Source organism: Nyctereutes procyonoides, unplaced genomic scaffold (assembly GCF_905146905.1).
Source record: "Nyctereutes procyonoides isolate TBG_1078 unplaced genomic scaffold, NYPRO_anot_genome, whole genome shotgun sequence".
NCBI lineage: Eukaryota > Metazoa > Chordata > Mammalia > Carnivora > Canidae > Nyctereutes > Nyctereutes procyonoides.
This window is the reverse complement of record NW_026575020.1, coordinates 57218245-57245255: the sequence shown is the minus strand read 5'-3', so window position 1 is coordinate 57245255 and position 27011 is coordinate 57218245. Positions and strand designations below refer to the sequence as shown.

General features: G+C 38.7%; 1 protein-coding gene across 3 annotated transcripts in view; it reads right to left on the bottom strand.

The window, feature by feature from the left end:
• TNRC6C (trinucleotide repeat containing adaptor 6C) overlaps positions 1-27011 on the bottom strand; it is a 150834-nt gene that overhangs the window by 109856 nt on the left and 13967 nt on the right. The window contains exon 1 of one of the 3 annotated variants that reach the window (XM_055321326.1): positions 19648-19667. The exons of the other annotated variants lie outside the window; for them this stretch is intronic. The gene's annotated coding sequence lies outside the window, so the exon portion shown is untranslated. Of the gene's footprint in view, positions 1-19647; positions 19668-27011 lie in introns of those variants that run through there. 3 annotated transcript variants of the gene reach the window in all.

The window sequence follows — 27011 nt, the reverse complement described above, 5'->3', positions numbered from 1 at the left end:
TGCATGGGGGTGAGTTTCTTATTCTCCCCTTTTCTCTTGCAGTCACAGAGCCGTGTTGTGGCAGTGGTGGCACAGGCAGGCAAAACTGAGAGAACCCAATCTTTTTGAACAGAGGATGAGGAAAAGGAGCTCTTGTGAGCTAGACAGTGTGGGGGAATCCCAGACAAGTACTGGCTGAAGAAGACGTCTAAATGCTGTGTATAAATGTTCTCAAACTTGGGCTCACCTTCATTCAGGTCATGCATGTATGGGACAGATCCTGAAGAGCAGAGTAAAAGCTTTGAGAACAACAACAAAAATCAACATGCTCTAGAGGAATTTGATTGGACTCAAGATCTGTGTAACATATTCAAAACATCCAGATTAAAATCCAAAATTATTCCTCAAAGAACCAAAAACAAACACCCAGCTGTCAAGACAAAAGACAAAGAATGCTCCCTCTCAGATGACCCAGGTGTTGGAATCATCAAAGACTTTACAGCAGTTATTATAACTTTGCTCCAGGAGGCAATAAAAGTAAACACATTTGAAACAAATGGTGATTTAGGAGTTCACAAATAAAAACAGAACCATAAATAGTTCTATAAAAAACAGAACCAACTAGAAATTTTAGAACTGAAAAATATAAGTCTGAATTAAACACTTCACTGGATGGGCCCAACGGAAGAATGGATATGACAGAGGAAAGAGTCTGTAAATTTAAAAGAGCAACAGAAATTATCCAACCTGAAGAACAGAGAGAAAAAAGATTGGAAAAAAAAAAAATGAAGAGCCTCATGGACCCTAAGGATAATATCGAAAGGTCCAACACTCATGGTACAGGACTTCCAGAAGCAGAAGAGAAAGAGACGTGAAGAAATAATGGTGGAAAGCTTCCCAAAATTTAGTGATACACATAAATTTACAGATTCAAAAAGCTCTGTAAACTCTAAATAGGATAAACTAAAAGAAAGCACACTCAGACATAGCATATACCACGTACAAGCAGCCAGTCTCAAAAGGATATATGCCATACGGCTCCATTTACAGGACGCTCTGGAAAAAGAAAAATTTTAGGAACAGAAAAAGACCAGTGATTACCTGGGGCCAGGGGTGGAGTAGATATTGACTACAAAGGGGCAGAGCAAGGGAATGCTTTTGGAGGGTGATGGATTGGTCCTAAATCTTGATTGTGATGGAGGTTATATGTATATATGTACTGCATGTATATGCTGCATGCATTTGTTGAAACTTACATAACTGTACACCAGAGAGTGAATTATACTGCATGTAAATGTTTAAAAAGTAGATAAAAAGAACAAATGGATAGGGTAGGGGACCAGGAATTAGCATAGGATATAGGGCTAAAGATAAAGGTCTCCACTTCCCACAGGACCAGTAATACCATAAGGCACAGAGGGGAGATGTGGGAAAAAGGACAAAGAAACTATTAGGAACAGATGACTGCAGGGACCTTTACTTTGGAAGGATGGAGAAGAACCATGGCAAAATCAGTTGGCCTAAAGGTATTCCAAAGGAACTCCAACATAATTTTCGTTTTAGAGCTAATACTGACTTCAGCCCCAAGGTTGAGTTCTCAAGACATAGTATTGTATCTACACCACCAAACCAGAACAAAACCTAGCAGGGCCTCAGGAGCAGTTATTACAGTCTGACCAGACTTCTTAAAAAATAATACCTCTTGCTTCTCACCTTTCTGGTGTTGGTTATCCACTGACATAAGTATATCCATTCCCCTGTTTCACTCATGCTTTCCTGCTATATCCCATGCTAATCCCATGCTAATCCCATTCCCCTGTTACATTCATGTTTTCCTGTTATATCCCATGCTAATGCTAATAGGGTCCCCCACCCTATCCATTTAATTGAAACCCTTCCTCTCATCAGACCAAGAATGGAAGGGAAAGAAGGACACACGAGGGATGGATTTAACATTCCACTGGCTTTTCATCACAGAATAAATGATGTTCCTCATGTGGGCTGGCTTTTCTCTGAACAATCAAGAGGTTCACCTCTATCCACCACTTCTGCCAGTCAGCTCCCTCTAGTCCTCCACTGATAACTATACCCCAATTTCCCTCACTCGAACTCCATGGGCAGTGACTCCAACCAAAGGGTACTGCATTCCTGGACCACCCACTAGATTAGGGTCAGGGATGAACCTAACAGGATCAGAAGAATGGAAGCTGCTGAAGCCATCTTAACCACAGAAGGCCTGAAAATGAAGCCACTGCCAAGAAAGAGAAGCTAAGAAACAGAGTGAGAATGGAGTCTCCAGAACCAGGATCTATGCCATTTGAGTCCAGAAACAGGTTGTTTCTGTGGCCCAGCATCTCAGTGCCTTGCCCTTGCCTTGCCCTTCTAGACACTCCTTGAAATGTGAATCCTGAACTGCGTGGCAGACAGCTGGAGCAGCTGCATCTCACGGCCAGCTCTGTTCGTGCTTGCTGCCCACATTCGGCAGGCTGCGGAGCCCGCCTTTTTGATGTTCCCTTCCATGTCAGATGCCTCCTATCATCCCTAAAGTTCCTCTTCACCTCCCCCCTTCGGCTGTACAGAGTCACTTTCTGTTGCTTGTAACCAAATAATACTGATAAACAGTTTCTCAATAACCTATTTAATTTAGGCTTATTCAGGAAAAGGAAGTGCTGACTGGATTCAGCACTATTTATGATTTGTCTCAAAACTAATCAAGTTCAGTAAACATTTTAACCACTACAAAAACTGTTTTTTTTAAAAAAAAACTGCTTTAGTATTACTATATTAATATGTCAATTACAGGTACAAGAGTCATTAAGTGCCACGTTGTAAAAACCTTTTCTTTATTTCATTTCTGAGTTTAAAGCAGCCTCAAATTGAAAATGACACTATAATTTTTAATGTTGCTCCACTTTCACAGTCAATTTATATAATGACACTTGAATATGTGTACTTTAAATATGCTTCAAATAAGAGAAGCAAATCTTCAACCAATCTCTCAGATATAGCAGTCCTTGCTGCTGTGTCCTGGTGTGTAAGCTACAGAGTGGTTATTAATAATGACCAGGATTTCACTGTTTGCTAGAAAGTTTTAAAATCTGTACTGTGTAACCCATGATAAGCATTCCTTTCCCAAGTGTCTACTTCCAACTACTTAGGAATCTGGAGGTGGTGAACTATGCTGACTATTGATTTACTGCCTCTGAGCTCCACACTCAGCTTTCTGGCCACTCTGTGAAAACCAATCTGGGACCTTCCAGCATTTTTCCTTTGCCGACTAGCATGATGCTAAACTTGTTCAGTAGAGGGCGCTGGAGAGATACAGCAGAAGAGTGTTTTCTCAGGGCAGGCTCCTTGCAATGCTCCCAGCCCCCCAGCAACTTCCTAGCCGCTTGCCCCATGCCCCTTGCTCAGTGAGTTCTCCACCAGCCCATGGGCCATGGCTGTGCCCTCTCCAATGAGGTGTGGACCTCGGCCCAGGAAGCTCTCACAGGGCCAGCTCAGCCCTAGAGGCAGTGGCTCCTCCTCTATTTTCTATTCCCATATCCTTGAAAACCTTCTTTACTTCTGCCTAGCCAATCCCTTTTACTTCAATCCCCTGCTACAGTTAGCACCTCTTTATATTAAATTGTCCTTGTTCACGCTGCTTGCTGTATGATAAAAAGAATCCTTAAATTAGAGCCTATTTCAATTCTATCAATAAACTGGAGACTTTTTAATACTGTCACACCAACAATTAAATAATATTCCCAGATGTGTTTCAATGCCAAATAGATGACATCCCAGCATAAAACTACAAGTTAAACTTAATTAATAACAGACCTCAAATATGAAACCTGATAAATGGGGGGAAAGACTCTATTTGCCTGAATTTGGCTAATATTTGTCAGGTTTTTTTTTTTTTTTAAACTCCATTATACTTCTATGCTCTACAACTTGTGATACACCTGGGCAAATTTAGAAAAGGCTCTCCTTCATGATTATGAAAAAGAAAGGACAAAGTCCCAGCACCATAGGACGGTAGGCCAGCCACCAAAGCAATGAAGCCGGTGCCTGGGGCACTTATCAATGAGAGCTCTGAGCTGCACATGATCTCCAGGGTAGCTTTCTAATAGGAAATTCTGCAATTCTGTGAACTAAAAAGACTGTTAACCGTAGATTCAGTTTCGGGAGCCATTAAACTAACTTGTGCTCAAAGTTGGATTCTAATTTGGGAGAGCAGGCAAGTTCACAAGACCTGAGCAGAAATAGCTTTATGACAATCTGCACAAGGGAAAAGTCAAATATAAAAAGAGATGATACCACCATCCACCCAGTCCTCTGATCATGGGAACATCTATGAAGCTGAGGGTTTGTATGTAAGGACAGTAGGAAAGGAGGTTTCAGGGGTATGCACTGAAGTCATAAGCTAATAAAGGAGTCAAATGCCTGCCTAAACAGTTTCTATAGTGAAACATAAGGTAGGAAAAAAATGATTGCCCTATTATATTTGTGCAAAACCCCCCACAGATATTAAAAGGATTATCAATATTTCACATTAAAAATGTTAAATGTAAAAACCTGTATTTCAGAAATGAGCAAGAAAACCTACCTGAAAAATATGTTACAGAAAAAAATTAAATTTTTATTTTGTTTTTAAACACATGCCAAGATCATATGGGGGGAGGGAATGTTCAGACAGATGCTAGGGGAACCACCTGGGTAAGAAAAGAAGTGTTCTGTAATTTGCTATACGTTTCTTATATTATCAGGTTGTCTTTAGTCATTTAGCAAGAACAGTGAACTGCTTTCTGAACCAGTTTGAGACCCTCATCTGCTTAGTCCCATGCTTAGGACATTAACAAATATTTATCGGTCACAGACTCTTATCCCTGTACTTTTTTGTTTTTTTTTAAGATTTTATTTATTTATTCATGAGAGAGACATGCAGAGAGAGGCAGAGACGTAGGCAGAGGGAGAAGCAGGCTCCCTACAGGGAGCCCAACGTGGGACTTGATCCCGGATCTCTAGGATCAGGCCCTGGGCCTAAGGTGGCACTAAACCGCTGAGCCACCGGGCTGCCCTTGTCCCTGCACTTTACACCGCTGCCTTGGGATTACTACCTTAAACCCCCAATTCTAATACTCAAAGTCTGGAATCTGATAGGAACTGTGTATCCAATATTATGTTCATATACCAATTTTTAAAAGCATATTTCTGGAATGCCTGGCTGGCTCAGTCTGTAGAGCATGCGACTCCATCTTGGGGTTGTAAGTTCAAGACTCCTGTTGAATGTAGAGATTACCTAAAATTTTTTTAAAAATAAAAAAAAAACACAAATATTTCCTATTACTCTTATAATGTCACCTTACCGCTAGTTGCCAACATTCTAACTTTCCTTAAAAAAAAAAGTCTAGAATTTACCTCCTTAAAGGATTTTAATGGAACCACACATAGTAAGGATTAATGTAAGTATTCAGAGCTAATCTTCAATTTGTCCTATAGTGAAAGCAATTAACAATTTACCAAATTAGGTTACTATTTATGATCCAATACCTCTCTTTGTCCTTTATGGCTTCTCATTAACCACGAGAACACACACCAGTTCTATAGGAAAAAGTTTCCCTGGCACTCAGGTCTAAAAATAAGGTTTTCAGGGTATACCTCACATAGGTGACAGAGTCAAGCAGTGGACAGCCTCTTTCATTCCCTGGAGCATGCATACGGTAGGCTTTATTACAGCATGTCTTGCAACCCCTCATAGCCAAAAGCATGACAGGAAAACTCAGTAAACTCTCAAAAACTCAGCAATTCTCTGGGGAACCAAGGCAATATGGTCCAAAAATATGAAGGTTTTGTTTTGCTTAATCCAAACATATAAACTAGAAAATCAAACAATCCTCCATAAATACCAGGTCCAATTGAAAAAAATACGAGGGCAGCAGATAGTCTGAGGTTGTAGTCTTTAGAAAAACTAATGATGACAATTGCTGTCATTTCGTAAAGCACTTGGGCTAGGTCTGGGCCCTTTTAAATAGATGATGTCATTCACTCCTCCAAAGAATCTTGTTGAGGGGCACCTAGCTGGCTCAATTAGTAGAGCATGGGACTCTTGATCTTGGGGTTGAGAGTTTGAGCCCCACATTGGGCACAGAGATTACTTAAAAAAAAAAAAGAATCTTGTTGAAATGGGTATCACTGACATCTAAAAAGGACAGGAATCTAAAACTCAAGGGATCTCCGTGAGCAGCCCAATGTGACACAGACAGGAAGTGACAGAGCTGCCATTCAAGCAGAGGTCTGACTGAATCTCAAGCATACACTGCATCCATCACACCAGAATATACACATCTCCAAAGAGCACGTATTTCTTACTGTAGTCAAACAGTGAGAGTCATCTGCTTCAGGCTGGAGATAAACTGATAGTAAGGCTCACCTCATTTTTTTTAGAAATACAAGAGCCCAACCAAAACATCTCTCAGATGATCAATTATGTACAGTACAAAGCTGCTATAAAAGACCTCAAAATATAAGGTCCTCAAGATGTTTCTCTCCCCCCCCACCCCGGTCCAAAGGCTGGCCAGGTATCACTATTGCCTGAGGTCATCCAGGGACCCAAAGTTCTTCTCACTCACTAGAAGAAGGAAAGAGGAGCTGGAGAGCAAGCCATTTCTTTTTTGGTTCATGACCTGGAAGTTCACATATTATTTTTGCTCACATCCAATCAATCAGAACGTATTCACATGCCGATATCTATATCCAAGGAAAATGTCCCTAAGTGCACATCTAAAAGAGAATGCATTACAGGAGGATAAGGACAGCTTCTGGAACTAATGGATGGCCTGCACACCTCCACATGGAGATAAAAAAGTTTTTCTGAAACCAAACAGGTACACATACATAAATTTGAGTCTCTGTGTTACTTGAACGAATGATACATTAATCAAGCTCCCAACATTCAGCTCCATAGAATATGACCAAAACGACTTTAGGCAGAAAGTTCTTGAAGGGATCAAGATGTAACCAGTTACCTGCTAATGGCTACAGAAAAATCTTAGTGATGCTTCTAATGGAATGACTGGGCATCACAAGGTTCTCAGTAAATCTTCCACAATGAATTTGTTAAAAAAAAATACCAAATATTATCTAATCTAAGATGATTTCAAATACAGGATGCACCATTATTTTATACATCACTAAGAAAAATGATGCCAATTAAATATGCTATTATCGATAAGATGCATGCCAATTTCAGAGATGTTGAAAGTGAGAAAAATGCTTCTTAGAAGAAATGAAATATAGTATGCCCTGAAAAAAACAAATAAAATTGATCTACCCTATAAAATTACTGGCTAAAAACCAATTAAATTTTGAAGACAGGGCAGTCCCGGTGGTGCAGCGGTTTAGCGCTGCCTGCAGCCCAGGATGTGATCTTGGAGATCCAGGATTGAGTCCCACATCAGGCTCCTTGCATGGAGTCTGCTTCTCTCTCTGCCTGTGTCTCTGCCTCTCTCTTGTTCTGTATCTCTCATGAGTAAATAAAATTTTAAAAAATCTAAAAAAAAAACATAGATTTATTTTTAAAATTTTTGAAGACAAATTATAGTTGATATTAGGCCATTCTTTATCATGATAATACAAATATGTATATTGAGGCCATACTTATATATCATGAATTTTTTTAAAAATCCAATTCTATGGGAAAGACAGACAGCTACCTTTATAACACATTCATTACAATTTGCCAAATATATTAAAAAAAAAAAACAATTTGCCAAATACAGGGTGCTACAAGAGCACATGATGGGGAAGCATCTTGACTGAGTCAGGAGAGCATGACAGGTCTCCAATGGAAGTGAGCTAAGTTCTGAAGGATAACCAGCTGCCACAGCAAAGGAAACAACATGACAGACAATCTACAGTGCGAAGGAACGTGGCATATTTGAGAAACAGCAAGATGATCAGTGGGCTTAAAGTATAGGAGTAATGAATAAATGGCTAGCACAATTCTGCCTACTACAGAGAATGGAATTTAAGAAGCTAGGAGCGGACAAGTAGAAAACAATGAGTAGGCTCCTGCTGTCAGTCTAAGAGAGCTTGGATTTTGTACTTTAGATTTTAGGAGCAATAGAGGATTTGAGGATGGAAAGCAGGGTTTGAAAATTATTTAGGAGACAGAATGAACGGGACTTGGTGGTTAAGTACAAATGGGCATAAGGGAGACGGAGGCATCAACAACAATCCTTAGGCTTCCCACCAGTATGACTAAGTAGATGATGGCGTCATTTGCTGAGATAAACACGGAGAAGGGCATGCTGACTTTGAGATGCTTGAGCACTGAACTGGGAAGGAAGCTGGCAGCTAGATATGTAATTCTGGATTCAGAGGAAAGATTCAGCTGGAGAAAAATCTACAGAGATGTCGATGCAGAGATATAAATTAAAGCCATGCCCATAGTTGAGGTCAGTAGGGAAAGGGTTAGAATAAACAGAAAAGAAGCCCTGGGACAGAGGCTTAGGGAACATCAGCATTTAAAGGTCAGGCTCAGACGGATGAGACGGTGATTCAAACATCTGGTCATTATGCATGCATCAATTACTGATTAATTACCAGCCATAGTGTGCCACTCTGTTTTAGGTATAAGGATATCCAGCGAACAAGAGATGTAAGACCCTTATTTATTAAGGAGCTTATATTTTAGTAGATAAATCAATAAAAAAAACCACAAGTAAATAAACAAGGTAATTTCAGCTTGTGATAAGTATTGCAAAGAAAATAAAATTGGGAGCAGCCCTGGTGGCATAGCGGTTTAGCGCCACCTGAAGCCCAGGGTGTGATCCTGGAGACCAGGATCAGGTCCCACTTCGGGTTCCCTGCATGGAGCCTGCTTCTCCCTCTTCCTCTCTGTGTGTCTCTCATGAATAAATAAAAAATCTAAAAAAAAAAAGAAAGAAAAGAAAGAAAGAAAGAAAGAAAGAAAAGAAAAAAGAAAAGAAAATTGGCATTGCAACTCAAATACCATGAGTAACATCAGTGATAGATTTCCAAAATGACACAAGTAACTCCTGAGAATGTTCCAGACAAAGTACAATCTTTCCTCAACTTACATGAGAGGTGGTTTCCTAGGAAATTCAATGCATATTATTATTATAGTACAAAAAAACTGCATATACATGTAAAATAGGTTCTACACTAAAATAAACTAGTTTTTCACTAACCTATATATACAGACGGATATCTAACTCATGAAGGCTGCAGGCAGTATCAGTCTTTACTGTATGGGACTGGTCGAGGCACTACAGAACATCCAGGAACCATGGCTCTTCTTACCCATTAAATGTCCTTGTTGCTGATCCTGATCATGTGATACCCTAACCACATTTCCATATTTCTAAATGCCCCTCAAAGGGGTTAGTACCACCCCTGTTGAGAGCAACTGCTTTAAGGCAACAAAGTATAAAATGTACTAAATGACACAAATTCTAAGAAATGGAGATATGCTGAGGTCTCTATCCTAACACTTTATAATTGTACATTTCCAGCACATGGCAATTTCTTCTTTTATTCAGCTTATGTTTACTGAAAGTGTACTATATGCCAGACAATGTTGTGTCCTGCCTTCATAGAGCTTATATTTTAGAAAACTGTAGTAAATACATAATACTTGAAATGAAGACCATCCAGAATGTGGCTTTTATATTTTAAATGTATATACCTTGTATCTCTCGGGTTAAAGTATAAAAGGTTTCTCTTTAACTGTTATTTATTTATAGGCACATGTACCACAAAATAGATTTAAACATTCTGCACCCAAACAGAGGACACCTAACACTTGTATAGTTTCATATCCCACCGAATAAGCTTCTACAGTCTTAAGAATACAGATAGTAGAGTAGCACCTACTAGTGGAAAAGATGCTAATTATAACTGAACCCTTTGGGACTCTAAATAAATACACTCAAAAGAGAAAAAGGGAGGGAGCTGTAAGTTTTTAACCAAGGAACCATTATCACTCATGAGCATTCTGTAAGAATAAATTCACAGATGGGAAAGTGTAGAGAAGAAATTCTAATGTTAGAAAGATGTGATGAGGAGTACACAGGTGGTAATATTGCTAATTAGCATAGTGCCTTGGTGTACAGCTGACCACCATCTTAATTTATACTCTCAGTAATCTGAGTTCACTTTAGAGAATTTTCCAAACTTAAAAGAAAGGATATGGCTGAAATGATCCTTTGTATAAAATTTTGTATTCTGCTATTTTCATTTTTAACAAGGTATTCTCACACTAAAAAAGCTTCACAAATATAATTTTTAACAACATAATACCTTTATTGTGTAGATAAACCATAATTTTCTTAACAATTCCCCTGTTGTTTAAGAGTTTCCATTTTATACTATTTTCATCACTAATCCCCTTTTGCGTAGTTTGTTCTTATTTGTGATTATTCTAGTTTGTTCCCTATTTGTGATTATTGTCTCAGAGAGATTTCCAGAAGCAGACTTACTAAAACAAAAGGGTATAATTAAGGATTTCAATACTTATAACCAAACTGTTATCCAAAAGTATTTTAATAATCTGTACTTTTATTAGCTGACTGTAAGAGTGCTTATTTCAAAACACTCTCACAAGCACAAGTATTATAATTTTTAATCTTTACTAATTCGATAGAAAAAGTATCTCGGGATCCCTGGGTGGCGCAGCGGTTTGGCGCCTGCCTTTGGCCCAGGGCGCGGTCCTGGAGACCCGGGATCGAGTCCCGCGTCGGGCTCCCGGTGCATGGAGCCTGCTTCTTCCTCTGCCTCTCTCTCTCTCTGTGTGTGACTATCATAAATAAATAAAAATTAAAAAAAAAAAAAGAAAAAAAAAAAGAAAAAGTATCTCATTGGCCTTAATTTATAATTCCTTGATTATACTTGATTATATTTGTTAACCTGCATGAACTTTATTTTCTGTGAATTGACTGTTCAGTTTTTTGTGAGGTTTCTTTATTTTTTTAAGTAGGCTCCACACCCAGTGTGGAGACCAATTTGGGGCTTGAACTCTCAACCCTGAGATCAAGATCAGAGCTGAGATCAAAAGTCAGATGCTAAACCAACTGAGCCACCTAGGTGCCCTGTAAAATGACTGTTTATATCTTCTGATCTATCTCTTGGGCTCGTAGTAGGCTTTTTCCTTACCAATTTTTAAGAGTTTCTACATATCAAATGATTAACCATTTATCATGTTGCTATAAATATTTCTACCATTTTTGGTTTGCCTTTTAATTATTTTTGACATTCAGAAGTTTTAATTTCCCATAAAATCCCACAAAAACTGTCATGAGACTTTACTTTTAATCCAGAAACATTCCCTAAATTTGCTGTTTTCTTTTCTAGATTTCTCAGTTTTTTTATACAGATGATGCCTTACTTAAATTTTATGTAGGTGTACAGTAGTAGACATTAGGATTTACCTTGCTTTCTTTATGAATTGAATAGCTAACAGAGTACCCGGGCATCACTTAGTGCCCCAGGACTAAATGGCCCCTCCTTACTCTACTCATTTGTAACACTGACTCTTTATATATCAAAGTCACATATAACAGATGGCCATGAAGACCATTCTACTCCATTAATAACTGGGTGTTTCTGCCAGGGCCACACTATTTTAGTTATTTTAGTTCCATAAAATTTTGGTTATCTGCTACTGCTAGTTTTCCTTATTACCCCCCTTTAAAAAAAAAAAAAAAAGTTGCTCAGGACACCTGGCTGGCTTAGCCAGTGGAACATATGACTCAGTGTTGTAAGTCTGAGTCTCAGGCTGGGTATAGAGATTACTTATAAAATTAAAAAATATTAAAAGAAATTACTCAACTATGCTTTTATTCTTTTAGATGAAATTTACAATCATTTTGTCATGTTTCAAAAAGAAAATATATAATTTTTATTTTTATTTATTTAAAGATTTTATTTATTAATTTAACAGAGAGAGAGCATACAAGCAGGGGGAGTGGCAAACAGAGGAAGAGGGAGAAGTAGGCTCCTCGTCAAGCAGACAGCCCGACATGAGGCTCAATCCCAGGACCTCATGATCTGAGCCTAAGGCTCAACTGACCGAGCCACCCAGGAGCCCCAATATGTAGTTTTTAAAAGTTAGAATTTCTTTATGGATGCCTAGCTAGCTTAGTCAGTGGAGTATGTGACTCTTGATCTCGGGGTTGTAAGTCCAAGCCCCAGGCTGGCTGTAGAGATTACTTAAAAATAAAATCTTAAAAAAAAAAAAAAAAAAAAAGGAATTGCTTTAAACCTATAAATTAATAGATCTGAAAGCTCTGTAGGATTTAATTTTCCTACTTGAGAGAATCTTTCCTCTTTCAATGAAATTGTCACTTTCTTCACATGTCTTACATATATTAAGCTCATTTCTAGCTATTTTTTATTTTATTGTTGTATAGGATAAATGGGCTCAAACATTCTATGGATGGCCTACTTGGCTACTGATGGTAGGTGTCTAGACAGGTTACTAATCTGTATGTAAACAACCATCCTTTCATCTTTTTATTCCTATTCCATATCGTGCTAGGCACAATTCTAAGACCCACCACCCCTGCCAAGATAAGATTTTGGCTCCTACTGTACACAGATTTTCTGCCAGTTATTCAATCATGAATGAATGTAAGCACTGTTGTGAAGGGATTTTGCAGATGTAATTAAAGTCTCACATCAGTGGACCTTAAGATATCCAGGTGGGCCTGAGTTAATCATAGGTTTGGGTTTAGGTTTAGAGGTCAGAGAGAGAGAAAGTCAGAAGTTCAAAGTATGAGAAGGACTGAACACACAATTGCTGGTTTGAAGTGAAGGGCACCTGGCGAGGAACACAGCAGCCTCTCAGAGCTGAGAGCATACCCCTACTGACAGCCACCAAGAAAGCAAGGGCCTCAGTCCTACAACTATAAGGAACTAAATTCTGCTACAACAAGAATGATTCTGGAAGCAGATTTGTTCCCCCAGAGCCTCCCCAGGAGAACATGGCTTGGCTGACACCTTGAGTTCGGCCTGCGAGATCCTGAGTAGAGACCCCAGTCATGCCATGCCAGAACTTGTGGCCTGCAGAACTATAAACTAACACTGGTAGTTCTTAAAGCCACTAGGTTTGTGGTAATTTGTTAACACACTTATCTTATTTAACTGTCAGGAACTTAGACAGCAATGTTGGTTCAAACTAGATAATGTTAATGAGTCTTATAGCAGTCAGGGATAGCTGGAGTCAGAAACCACACCAGTAATTTGAACAGGGTGGGTTTAATGGAAAGATCTATTAACTAGTATAAGTTGACTAACTTTTAAGAGGAGTAAAAAAGGTCTTTATGGGGTCCAGAAGAAGCAAATGCAGAAATCTATCTCTAGGCTGAGGGTATATGAATAATGGGCTAAGAATTTAGAAACAGAGCTCTCTCCTCATGGACTAGAAAGGGTGTGGCTGCCAGAGGACACACAGGTGATCAGTAGCAAAAAGATCTAACAGAGGGCTCAGGACAGAGATTATCCACAGGAGGGCCCTACTAGGTGGCAGATAATCTTCCCAAAGGTACAAGTGGACCAAAACTGCTCTATAAGTGTGACTAAGCGATGAACTACCAGGATTCCCAGATGCTAATTTGCTGACTGTTGCACCAAAAAACCCCACAAAACAAACCACCACCCCCTTGCAAAAAAACCCACACACCTGAACCAGATGCCCTCTTTGTCCCTCTCTTTTTCTTTACATTGTCTCTCCAGTGCCCTAACAGTCTACCCTTTTGGTTACTTAGCTTAGCTTCCATATATGGCCTCTACACACATCTGAACTTGTTTGTATAAAGCACCACAGAACTGTTTCCACCTAATAGCATGCAGCTATCTTGCTATAAATGATGATGCTCTCATCTTCTCCCCAAAATAAGGAGCCACAGTCCTAACAGCCATTGTATCCGTCACTGGCTATATTAATTACTTTTTTTTTTTTCCTTTTTAAGTAGGCTCTACACAGGGCTTGAACTCATAAGCCTGAGATCAAGACCTGAGCTGAGATTAAGAGTTAGACATTTAACCAACTGAGCCATCAGGTGCCCCATATTACTTCTTAAATTCTGTAAAGCACCATTAAATACTCTGCCCTCTAAAGACTAAGTTGTAAAAAAAAATAAAAATAAAAATAAAAATAAAAAAAAGACTAAGTTGTCAAATTAACTCACAAGAATTTCTATATAAAATAAGGGGAAGAAGAAAAATAAAATTTAAACATACAGATGGAACCAAGAAAAAATATGCTAAATCACTACAATTCTCATTTCTATACCTGGTCATGAGGTCACAGATGGTGTCTATAATTTACTTTCTCCATTTTCAAGCCCCTATTTCCTTTGTCTTCAATCAAAACTTCAGGTAATCAGGGTTCTCAATGTGACAGGATAACTGTAACCCTCATTCTTGAAGGATCTGACTCATCAGACCTGCCTTTTGGGGATACTGCAGTTTTTCATTACTCTTTAATATAGTACACACTTACTGAGAGACACTCTAGAGAACTCTGAATTAACAGTTTTCCTAGCCCCCATTGTGTAGCAGCACCTCTATTTCCCCTTAATAATGAGGATCAAGCGCTCCAGGCAGTAAAGTGACTCTTCTGGTTCAGTGGCAAAAAGAGTCCCAAATGGGTGGCAGCTTCATATTCCAATTCAACTGAACTATCCTATATCCTCTGGTAGAAGTATTCCCCCCACTTGGAAAATAAGAGCTCTAAACTCCAGCAGGCTCAAAGTTGCTACAATGGAAAACAGAAATTTCACAGTGGGTTATTAGGTATAATAATAGTGAAGAGACTCCTTTTAGGGTTTTACTATTAAGTATGATATGGAAAGTTGGTCTGAGAATCTATACAATGTTAAACAAATACCCTACTCTTCCTAATGTGTGTCTTAACAGAAGAAATAGCAATAACTAACTTATCTTTTTCTCCTTTTGATTCTATTGATTTTTTATTTTTGCATTTTGAAGCTATATAATTATGTGCATACAAATTTCTTTGTGGACTGACTCATTTTTCATTACGAAATTTCCTTCTTCACTTCTTTGAATCTGTTTTGAAGTCTACTTTGCCTAATAAGTTGACCATCTTACTACTTATTTTGTACTTGTCTCACTTATCTATGTTTGGTTTTCCTCCCCGTTTTTTATCTTCTTTTGGACAGTAAGTATTTTTTATTTTCCATTTCCCCTCTCCTTCTCTATTAACATGGTAGCTATAAATTCTCTTTTTATCCTTTTGTGGCTACCCTAGAGCAGCTTTTCTCAACTAAAGTTCCATGAGGAACTGTCTTACAGAAAATAATCTGAGTGGCCCTTCTGTCAATTTTTCCAAAGATGATAGATGCAAAAAAGTTAATTCATTAGTTACAAAGGATTCTTTAGCACAGAAGTTAGCAAACTTTTTCTATTAAGAGCTAGACAGGGCAGCCCCAGTGGTTCAGCAGTTTAGTGCTGCCTTCAGCCCAGGGGCGTGATCCTGGAGACCCAGGATCGAGTCCCACATCAGGCTCCCTGCATGGAGCCTCCTTCTCCCTCTGCCTGTGTCTCTGCTTCTCTCTGGGTCTCTTATGAATAAATAAATAAAATTTTTAAAAAAGAGCTAGATAATAAATATTTTGAGCTTTGTGGGCTACAGTCTCTACTGTAGTTACTCAGCTCAGATGCTATAGCATGAAAGCAGCTATAGACAATACATAAAATAATGGGCATGGCTGTGTTCCAATAAGACATTATTTATTAAAACAGTCAGAAGTTTGCCAATCCCTGTCTTTGGGCATTAAGGACATGATTCTCTCTCTGAACACGGTAGAGAAAGGCTGCCTTAGGTATTATATCTTATATCCCGGACTCGCTAGCCTTTTTTATTTTTTTTTTTAAGAGAGAGTGCGCACATTTATGAGCAGGAGGGGTAGGGGGAGAAGAAGAAAGAATCTCAAGCAGACTCTCTGCTGAGCACAGAGCCTGATGCAAGGTTCAATCTCATGACCCCGAGATCATGATCTGAGCCAAAACCAAGAATCAGATGCTTGACCAACTGCCACCCAGGTGCCCCTCAATAGTCTTTTTTTTTTTTTTTAAGATTTTATTTATTTATTCATAGGAGACACACAGAGAGAGGCTGAGACACAGGCAGAAGGAGAAGCAGACTCCCTGCAGGAAGCCAGATGCAAGACTCAATCCCAGGACCCCGGGATCATGCCCTAAGCCAAAGGCAAACACTCAACCGCTGAGCCACCCAGAGTCCCTAATAGTCTTTTTAAATATAAATTAGAAGGACCTCAGGATATTTAAACCATAATTAGCCTCTTTCTGCTTTTTGTACTACTATTGTCATTTATTATTCTTACTGTTTTATACAGTTAATATAACGTCAGGTTTATTCACCGTTTACTCTTTTCACTGTTCTTCATTTCTTTCCTGCATCTCCTACTTCTATCTAGGATAATTTTCCACCTACCTTAAGAACGCTCTTTACAGTTTCTTTAGTGTGAATCTGTTGGTGATGAATTCTCACAAGTTCTTGCCTGTCTGAAAATGTCTTTATTCTACCTTCATTTTTACTTGACATAAATTTCTAGGTTGGCAGTTATTTTCTAACAACACTTTGAAGATTTGGTTCCACTGCCTTTAGATTTCTATTTCCTCTGCAAAGTCAAGTGTTAGTTGCTCCTTTGAAGGTAATGTCTGTTTCTTCCTTTTGGCTAATTTAAGAATCCTTGAGTTTTAGCAATTTTCCCTTTTTCTTTGCTTTTCTTTTTTCTTTCTTTCCTCCTCTCCCATTTTATTTTTATTTTTTAAAGATTTTACTTATTTATTTTAGAAACAGAGAAAGAAGGGGGAGAGGCAGAGGGAGAGAGATAAGCAGACTCCGCACACTGAGTGCAGAGCCCCAATGTGTGGGGCTCAATCCCACAACCCTGAGATCATAACCTGAGCTGAAATCAAGAGTCAAATGCTTAACTGACTGAGATACCAGGCGCCCCTTTTATTTTTCTTCTGCTTAGATCCACAGTAATTTTTTTAAAAAAGATTTTATTTTTATTTAGTTCAGAGTAAAAGAGAGAGAGAGAGAGAGAGAGAGAGAGAGAGAGAGAGAATGTAGAGGCATGGAGGAGGGGTGGAGGAAGAAGCAGATTCCCTGCTGAGCAGGGAGCTGAACTTGGGGCTTGGTCCCAGGACCTTGAGATCATGACCTGAGCCATGGCCGATACTTAACTGACTGAGCCACCCAGGCACCCAGGTCCACAGTGATTCTTAAATCTGTAGCTTAATAGCTTTCATCAGTTTTGGAAGATTCCCAGCTATTCTCTCTTTAAATATTGCTTCTGATCTTTCTCCTCTCCTTTTGAGACTCCAATTATAAGTATTTTTAGACTTTTAATAATGTCCCGTTTGTCTCTAATGTGCTTTTCTCTTTCTTTTCATTTCCTTTTTCAACTTTTTGCATCTGTGCTCCAGCATGGATATTTTCTTCTGATATATCTTCCAGTTCACTAATGCTCTTTTCAACAGTGATTAATCTGCTATGAAACCCTTCTGTTATTGTACTTTTCAATTCTAAAATTTATACTCAATGTTTTTCATAGTTTCCAGTTTTCTGCTGAAGCTCTCCATTTGTCATTTAATATTTTGAGAATATTGATCAATGTTATCTTAAAGTTCAAGACTAATAACCCTAATACCTGGATCTTTTGTGAGTGTCCTTGTTGCCTATCTTTTCCCTTGATTTTCAGTCTTCTTATTATGCCTGGTTTTTGACTGAATGTTATTGTGTGTGATAATTTGTGGAGATAACCTAAGATTCTGGGTAATGTTATCTTCCTCTGGAGAGGATTTACTTTTGCCTCTACAGGCATTTAAAGAATAGAGGTGGAAAAAAAAAAAAAAAGAATAGAGGTGAATAATTTTAATCTATTTCAGGCAATTAAAAACTAAGTTTTAGTTTTTGTGAGAGCTGGATTATCATCCTTATGTTTATCATCATCCCTAGAGTAAAATTTACTTGGGGGGGGTCCCCAACCAAAAGTCTGGGATGTTCACCACAGGATCCCTCCTCCTCAGTCATTCCTGAACTCCAGTTTTTATGCACCCCCAGCCTCATAAGTCTACTGAACACTCTGCTTAGCTTCTCAATGTGTTTTCTGTTCAGCTTTTCAGTCACAGCTTTTGAGTTAGCAAATGATCCTGAGGGGTCATGTGGCACCAAATGTTTATCCTGCTTCTTTAGACCTCCCTGCTTTTGGGGATCTTAGCCCCTTAAAGTCTTGAATGCCCTGGTAACTTCTAACACCATCCAAGATTTGCTTTTTATGGTCTACATAGTTTTTAGTTCTTGGCAGCAATGTTGGTCTGACACAACTGGTCTCACTCAGCGAGAAGCAAAAGTCTCAAAAAACACTAGATTTTACTCAGTAACTTTCCTGGTAGCAAATAGGCTAATCTTAGGAGTTTTCTTACTTGATCTACTAATACAGTGGAATGTTCGAGATCTTGTATCCCCAAGGTAACCCTTCCTTGGTCTTACTTGATCTACTACTGTTAGCCAGATCTTAAGAGTTCTTGAATTGCCAAGGTAACTCTTACTTAGTCTTACCACTCTGATTTAATATGCTGCTCCATTTGTCTCAAATTAACTTTAAAAAGAGATTTTAAAGAAGTAATACTAATACTGTAAATTATATTTGCTGGTAAATTATTTAAGATTCTCAGATTTAGGAGCACCTGGGTGGCTCAGTTGGTTAAGTGTCTGCCCTTGGCTCAGGTCATGATCTTCAGGTCCTGGGATGGAGTCCCATGTTGGGCTCCCTGCTCAGTGGGGAGTCTGCTTCTCCCTCTCCCTTTGCCCCTCCCCCTGCTCACTCACACATGTGGCTCTAATAAATAAACAAAATCTTTTTTAAAAATTCTCAGATTTACTTATGTGACAGAAATTTAAAGTAAGCTTTGTTGCTATCATTTTCATGCTTTTGGTATCATAATTATGCGAGCTTCATAAAGAGGATAGCTTTTCCTCGTTACAGTTCTCAGAAAATTCACACAGTAAATATTAAAATATGAAAGAATTCATTTTTATTATTATCTGAAAAGGAAAAACTTCTCGGAGATAAATTCTTTTATAATTAAAATTTCTTTCCTGTTTTATGTAGGTTTTCTGGATTCTCAAAGGGTCTGTGACTATCTAAAAAGTTAAGATCTGATCCTAGCACAGAGCTAAGTCTCAAAAATTGCTATTTCCTTTTGACCTAAAAGAGTTGTCTTTCTGTTATATACCAGGTCATGAATATCTACTATTTTGAGTCACAGAGTTGCTTTTCATTTTAAAGCTTTAAAATTACTTTAGGTAATTACAGAAATTATATACCTAGGAAAGATATTAGTGAAAAAGGGCATATTACTGCTTACTTTCCTTATCACCAGGAATCTCATCAAACTTTGGAGAAAAAATTGGCACCATTAGAAGTCAGTACTCTAACACATATGAAGATTTAGTTGTTCAATCAACCAAGCAATATTTACTAAATGCATACTCTATATTAAAGTCAATAAGCTAACTTTTATAAAAGATGAAAAAATTAAACATTGAATCTTGCCTTCAAGGAGTTTATAATCTAATAGAAGAAAATCTGTGTGTCTAAATACCATAAGATAGGGATCCCTGGGTGGCACAGCGGTTTAGCGCCTGCCTTTGGCCCAGGGCGCGATCCTGGAGACCTGGGATCGAATCCCACGTCGGGCTCCTGGTGCATGGAGCCTGCTTCTCCCTCTGCCTGTGTCTCTGCCTCTCTCTCTGTGTGTGTGTGAGACTATCATAAATAAAAAAAAAGAAAGAGTCAGTCTTTAAATAAATAAATACATACATACATACATTCATACATACCATAAGATAGATACCAACCAGAATCACCTGCCATATAAGAATTCATACAATCTGTATGCCACGTAGCAACAGGTTAAACAAACATTCTAATTTTTTCTTTTTAACATACCTTTAACACGAAGGGAAAAACTAAGCTTTATATGTTAAGTGACTAAGTGACTATGTATTTCTTAAGTATCTGACCTTACTGAATAAAGCTTTACATATTATGATAATTAAATGCCACAGAAGGCCTATTTATAAGCATTTCTGGAACCCTGACTGCAGCTTCTTTGTATGAAATACAGTAAATTAAACTGACAATATGATCATCATAAGAACAAATCCTAATAGGCTATACTGAAAACAAATTCAATCTCTACCCCAGGTCTTTACTCACACAATAATTTTACATGCCAGCATATGTGGAGTTTTCAGAATAAAAGACTCTTCCCAATCCACACACCTTACAAATCATACCAAAGTGATTACTATGGTCATGTCTGTGGTAGGATTAAAATAATACCACTCTCTACAGTTGAATCACTCCTCCGAAACTACAGTATTACACACACAAATAGATAATGATAGTGCAAATATGTGACGGTGAGGAATAGACTCTGCAAGCTGAACAGACAAGATAACGTGCCAACAAGTACCAATTCATGAACTATCTCATTTAATCCATATAATAACCCTGTAGTAGGCATTATTATTATTTACATATTCCAAATAAGAAAACAAAGGCTCAGAGAAATTAAAAAATAAACCCAAAGTTACCCATCTTATAAGTGGCATTCCAGGAAACCTAGCCCAGAGTTGTCTAGATAGGGCAGCCCTGGTGGCACAGTGGTTTAGTGCTACCTGCAGCCTGGGGCATGGTCCTGGAGACCTGGGATTCGAGTCCCACATCAGGCTCCCTGCATGGAGCCTGCTTCTCCCTCTGCCTGTGTCTCTCTCTCTCTCGCTCTCTCCCTCTCCGTGTGTGTCTCACATTAATAAATAAATAAAATCTAAAAAAAAAAAATTTTTTTTTTTTAAAAGCATTGTCTAGATAATTCTCAAGACCACACTTATATCCGTGGTCCCCAAACGCTGGTTATCAGTTAATGAGAATATTAAACTACACATCTTTAAAGTATACCATTTAATCAATTTTGACATATGTATACCCATCACATGTGTGCATGCGCGTGCGCATATACACACACTCAAGGTAACTCCACAGAATAAGGGGGAAAAAGGGACGATGTCAGGTAAACTTTTCATAAAGTTATATTCACTTAGGCTACAAGGCTCTCCTCTAAGATAGTGTCCTTTGTAATTCTTTGCATGGGAATGTCTTTTCTTTTATAATGATAAGAATGAATGGTGGTGGTTTTTATTTGATCGTCTTATGTGGCAAGACTAAAATAAAAGATGGCAACTATATGCTGACTCCTACTTCTGTACTGAAACCTTATTTGTGTATGAACTCTTAACCGCAATGCTTTTATGTATTTTCAAAAGAATAGATTTTACTCTCAATAGGAAAGGTTTGATTAAATAATACCTAGGAGATAATCACCCTTCTATAAGAATGACAAATATTTTTTAACAGTTATGTGTAGCCTCCTTCATAGGCAAAATCATAAGGGAGGCATCCCCATTCCCTCTACTGCTGTCTTTCTGGTAGTCACTCGGTTTTTCATTTTGCTCCTCATCCCACTCCCACCAATATACTTTAAAACTGAATCTCAACAGATACGGTCATGGGGAACAATGTAGTTCAATCTTGATGTGTACTACCATTTTCACTGCCACCTTCTTACTACCAGCAAGAGTGGAAGAATTTCTTTTCTCATCCTCCTTAGGACTGTAATTAAATACTGCCAACTGAATATGTCGTCCCCCCGAATCTGGTTTCTTTAATTTGCTTTTCTCTGATTACTGGCAAGACTAATTCTTTTTAAAAGATTTTATTTATTCATGAGACACACAGAGAAAGAAGCAGAGAGAGAAGCAGCCTCCTGCAGGGAGCCTGATGCAGAACTCAATCCCAGGACCCCAGGATTATGCCCTGAGCCAAAGGTAGATGCTCAACCACTGAGCCACCCAGGTGCCCTGGCAAGATTAATTTTTTAAATGTTTGAAAAAACAAAAAACAAACAAAAAAACAAAATGTTTGCTCAGTGACCTATAATCGTCTTTCCCTTTGGTCTTTTTATCTATGCCAAAAGGCATAAAACTAGTTTTCTCCAAGACTTGAGTTTGAACCCAGGGTTATCTGATTTTAGGCAAGTCACACTTCCTCTTTAGATCTCAGTTTTCTCCTCTATAAACCCCACAGACTTATGAATTTTAAATAGTTTAAATTTTTAATTAAGACTTATTCTTTAAAACACAGCAAGCACACAAAATATGCTGGTTAATAGTATTGCTGTTGCTAACCCATTGCCACCTTGACTACAGAGAATATTAAATAGCAATGGTAATATAAACACAATAAAACTAAGCAAAACAACACAGAAACCAATCCTACTGGGCAGCCCCGGTGGTGCAGCGGTTTAGCACTGCCTGCAGCCTGGGGTGTGATCCTGGAGACCTGGGATAGAGTTCCACGTCAGGCTCCTTGCATGGGGCCTGCTTCTCTCTCTGCCTCTCTCTCTCTGAATAAATAAATCAATCTTAAAAAAAAAAAAAAGAAACCAATCCTATTTTTAATAAAAAATTAAATGAAGAGTATCTGAGGTATGTATGCACATTCGATGTGCAACAAAGCCTTCAGATGAAAGGGCAGCTTCTCCTCTAACAAGTCAGTATGTCTGAGGAGCTGTGTAGCCATAAGAACCATGATCCAGGTTTTGAACCTTTCCATTGCCCATCAAGATCCAGTCTGTAGCCAATCCTCCTCCTTTCCCTTAGCTCCAGATAACTACTAATTACTTGTGGATCCTGTGGTTTTACACTTTGTGGGAATATCATATAAATGAAACACAGCTGTTTTCACTTGGTATGATGTTGAGGTTCATCCACAGAACTTCATTCTTTTTATTGCTGAATAATAGTCCATCGTATGGCTATCCGCATTTCCAATATCCATTTACCAGTTGATGGTCTTGGGTTGTTTCCACTTACTTGGCCCTTATGAGGAAAACTCACAGTCACGTTTTTGTGTGAAAGGATGGTTTTATCCATACTGCTCTATCTGTGTTGTACAGATACATAGGAGAGGAACTGCTAGGCCACATGGTAAATTTATGTTTAACTTTTTAAGAAACTGCCAAACTGATTTCCAAAAAGCACCTAATACCAAGCAATTCGCACCATCAATGCATGAGGATTCCCGTTTCTCCGCATCTTTATTGTCACCTTTCTTTCCAATTGTAACCATTCTTTTCAATTGTAACCATATAACATGATTAGCTCCTGGTTTTAATTTTCATTTCCTGAATGACTAACCATGTTGAGCATCTTACGTGCTTATTAGCAATTTGTGTATCTTCTTTGGTGAAATGTCTATTGAAATCCTTTGTCCATTTTTTAATTACTTTGTCTTACTGACTTACAAGAGTTGTTCTTCCTATGTATTCTGAACACAAATTCTTTATCAGCTATATGATTTGCAAAGTTTTTTTTTTAAGTGAAACCTTTTTTTTTTTTATGATTTTATTTATTTATTCATGAGGGGGTGGGGGCAGAGACACAGGCAGAGGGAGAAGCAGGCTCCATGCAGGGAGCCCAACATGGGACTCGATCCCAGGATCCCAGGATCACACCCTGGGCTGAAGGCGGCGCTAAACCACTGAGCCACCCGGGCTGCCCGCAAATAATTTCTTCCAGTCTGTGGATTGTCTTTTCTTGTTCTTAATGGTGTCCTTTGAAGTACCAAGTTTTTAATTTTGATGAAATTTCATTTACCAAGTCTTTTATGGATCATGTTTTTGGTGTTGTATCTATGAACACTGTCTTACCAAAGATTATGAGGATTTTCTCCTACGTTTTTTTCTAACAGTTACACAGTTTTAGGTTTTTTATATTTATTTATTTATTCATTCATTCATTCATTCATTCATTCATTCATTCATAGAGACACAGAGAGAGAGAGGCAGAGACGCAGGCAGAGGGAGAAACAGGCTCCATGTAGGGAGCCCAACATGGGACTCGATCCCAGGACCCCAGGATCATACCCCAGGCTGAAGGCAGGAGCTAAACTGCTGAGCCACCCAGGGATCCCCCACAGTTTTAGTTTAGATTTAAGTCTAAACTTAATCCATTTTGAGTTTATTTTTGTGTATGATGGGAGATAAAAATCACTTTTTTTTTCTTTTTGGCATATGAATTCCAACTTTCCCAAAACATTTATTGAAAAGACTACCTTGGGGGGAGCGCCTGGGTGGCTCAGATGGTTAAGTGTCAGCTTTCGGCTCAGGTCATGATCCTGGGGTCCTGGGCTGAGCCCCACATTGGACTCCTTGATCAGTGGGGAGCCTGATTCTCCCATGCCTTCTGTCACCCCCTCCCATCTTTGCTTGTTTGTTCTCTCTCTTAGAGAGACAGAGAGAGAGACTATCTTGGGACACCTGGTTGGCTCAGAGGATGGAGCACGTAGCTGTTGATCTTGTGGTCACTGAGTTCGGGCTCTAGGCTGGGTGCAGAGATACTATAATATCTTAAAAGAAGACTATCTTTTGGGATCCCTGGGTGGCGCAGCAGTTTAGCGCCTGCCTTTGGCCCGGGGCGTGATCCTGGAGACCCCGGATCGAATCCCACGTCGGGCTCCCGGTGCATGGAGCCTGCTTCTCCCTCTGCCTGTGTCTCTGCCTCTCTCTCTCTCTGTGTGTGTGACTATCATAAATAAATAAAAATTTAAAAAAAAAAAGACTATCTTTTCCCCATTTAAATGTCTTGCACTGTGTCAAAATTCAGTTCACCATAAATGTAAAAGTTTATTTCTGAACACTCAATTATGTTCCATTTGTCAATATGTCTGTCCATATGCTGATATCAAACTGTCCTAATTGCTTTAGCTTTATAGTTTTTCTTTTCTTTTCTTTTTTTTTTAAGTAGGCTCCATGCTCCATGCCCAGTGTGAAGCCTAAAATGGGGCTTGAACTCATGACCCTGAATCAAGACCTGAGCTGAGACCAAGAGTCAGATGCTCAACTGACTCAGCCACCTAGATACCAATACCCCTGGTCATGGTCATTTTTATATGTTCCTGAACTTGGCTTCCTAATATTTGGCTAAAGAGTTTTGTGTTTACATTCATAAAAGATATTTGGCTGTAGTTTTATTTTTTTGTGATGTCTTTGACTTTGGTACCACAGCAATACTGGCCTCAAAGAATCTGTAAGGAAGCATTTCCTCCTCCTTTAGTTTCTGGAAACATTTGGTATTAGTTCTTTATGTTTGACAGAATTTACCAGTGAAGCCAAGATGACCTGGGCTTCTCTTTATGGCAAGATTTGTAATTGCTGGGGTGCCTGGCTGGCTCAGTTGGTAGAACATGCAACTCTCGATCTCAGATCAGGAGTTCCTGCCCCACATCAGGTGTAGGGGTTTTGTACTTTAAAAAAGATTTGTAGGGGCACCTGGGTGGCTCAGTTTGTTAAGTGTCTGCCTTTGGCTCAGGATGTGATCCCACACTGGGCTCCCTGCTCAGTGGGAAGCCTGCTTCTCCCTCTCCCTCTGACTCTTCTCCTGCTTGTGCTTTCTCCCTCACAAATAATTAAAATCTTAAAAAAAAAAAAAAAAGATTTGTAATTACTGTCTTGTTATATGCCCATTCAGATTTTTCATTCTTTTAAGGGATGCCTGGGTGGCTCAGCAGTTTGGCACCTGCCTTCAACCCAGGGCATGATCCTGGAGTCCCGATATCAAGTCCTATATCAAGCTCCCTGCATGGAGCCTGCTTCTCCCTCTGCCTATGTCTCTGCCTCTCTCTCTGTCTCTCTCATGAATAAATAGAAAAATCTTAAAAAAAAATCAGTTTCGGTGATTTGTCCCTTTTTAGGACTGTGTCATTTCATCTAAGCCGTCTAATTTATTAGCATAAAGTTATTCAGAGCACCTATTTCATTTCTGCAAGATCATTACTCATGTCCCCTCTTTCATTCTTGATTTTAGTAATTTGTATCTTCCCTATTTTTCTCAATCTAGCCACAGGCTTGTCAATTTTGTTGATCTTTTCAATTAAGCACCTTTGGTTTCATTGATCTTCTGTACTATTTTTCTGTGTCTACTCCATTGACTTCCACTCTGACCTTTGTTTCCTTCCTTTTGTTTGCTTTTTACTCTCTGGATTCATAAGGTGAAAGCTTATTTTTTATTTGAGATCTTTCTCCTTTTCTAATATAGACATTTAAAGCTATAAATTTTCCTCTTAGTATAGTTTGGCTGAACCACATGAATTTTAGTTATGTTCTGTTTCTTATTTTTAATTCAGTTCAAAATATGTTCTGACTTTCCCTTGCGATCTCTTCTTTGACCCACAGTTACTCACAAATTTCTTGTTTAATTTCTTATGGACTGTACATAGAGACAAAGAAGGGAGTCAAGGGGGATTCCACAACTTTTGACTGGAGCAACTAAAAGGAGGGAAGTGCTGCTGGATATAGAAAGGAGTCCAAGTGCAGTGAACATAGGGGCAAGAGCAGGAGTTCAGTCCTGGACATCTGAGGTGGAGATTCTCATGCAACAGTCACATGGAGATGTGGCAAGGCAACTGGGTATGCAAATACCGTGTCTGGGGAGCAGTCTAGGCCAGTGATATAAAATTTAGGAGTCTTCAGAGCATGTGTGGTATTTAAAGTCACAGGGCTGAATTACTAAAGGTGTGACTCTCAATAAAGAAGAGAAAGTTTCCCTGAGTGAAGTCAGAGAGGTTTTCATAAAGGAGATTCCTGTTAAGTTAGGTGTTAGGACATTTAGAATTGATCTAGCAAGGACAGAGCCAATTCAAGCACTCCATAGGCTGGAGATGTGAAATAAATGTTATCACATGATAACGTGTCATATCTGTGAAGCGTTAAAGATAATGATATTAAGAGACTTAATCTCCATATAAGTAGACATTACAATACATAAATATTGATGTCAGGCTTACTGACATATACGTATATAACGTCTACTAAAATGATAATATCCTTAAACTGTTACTAAAACA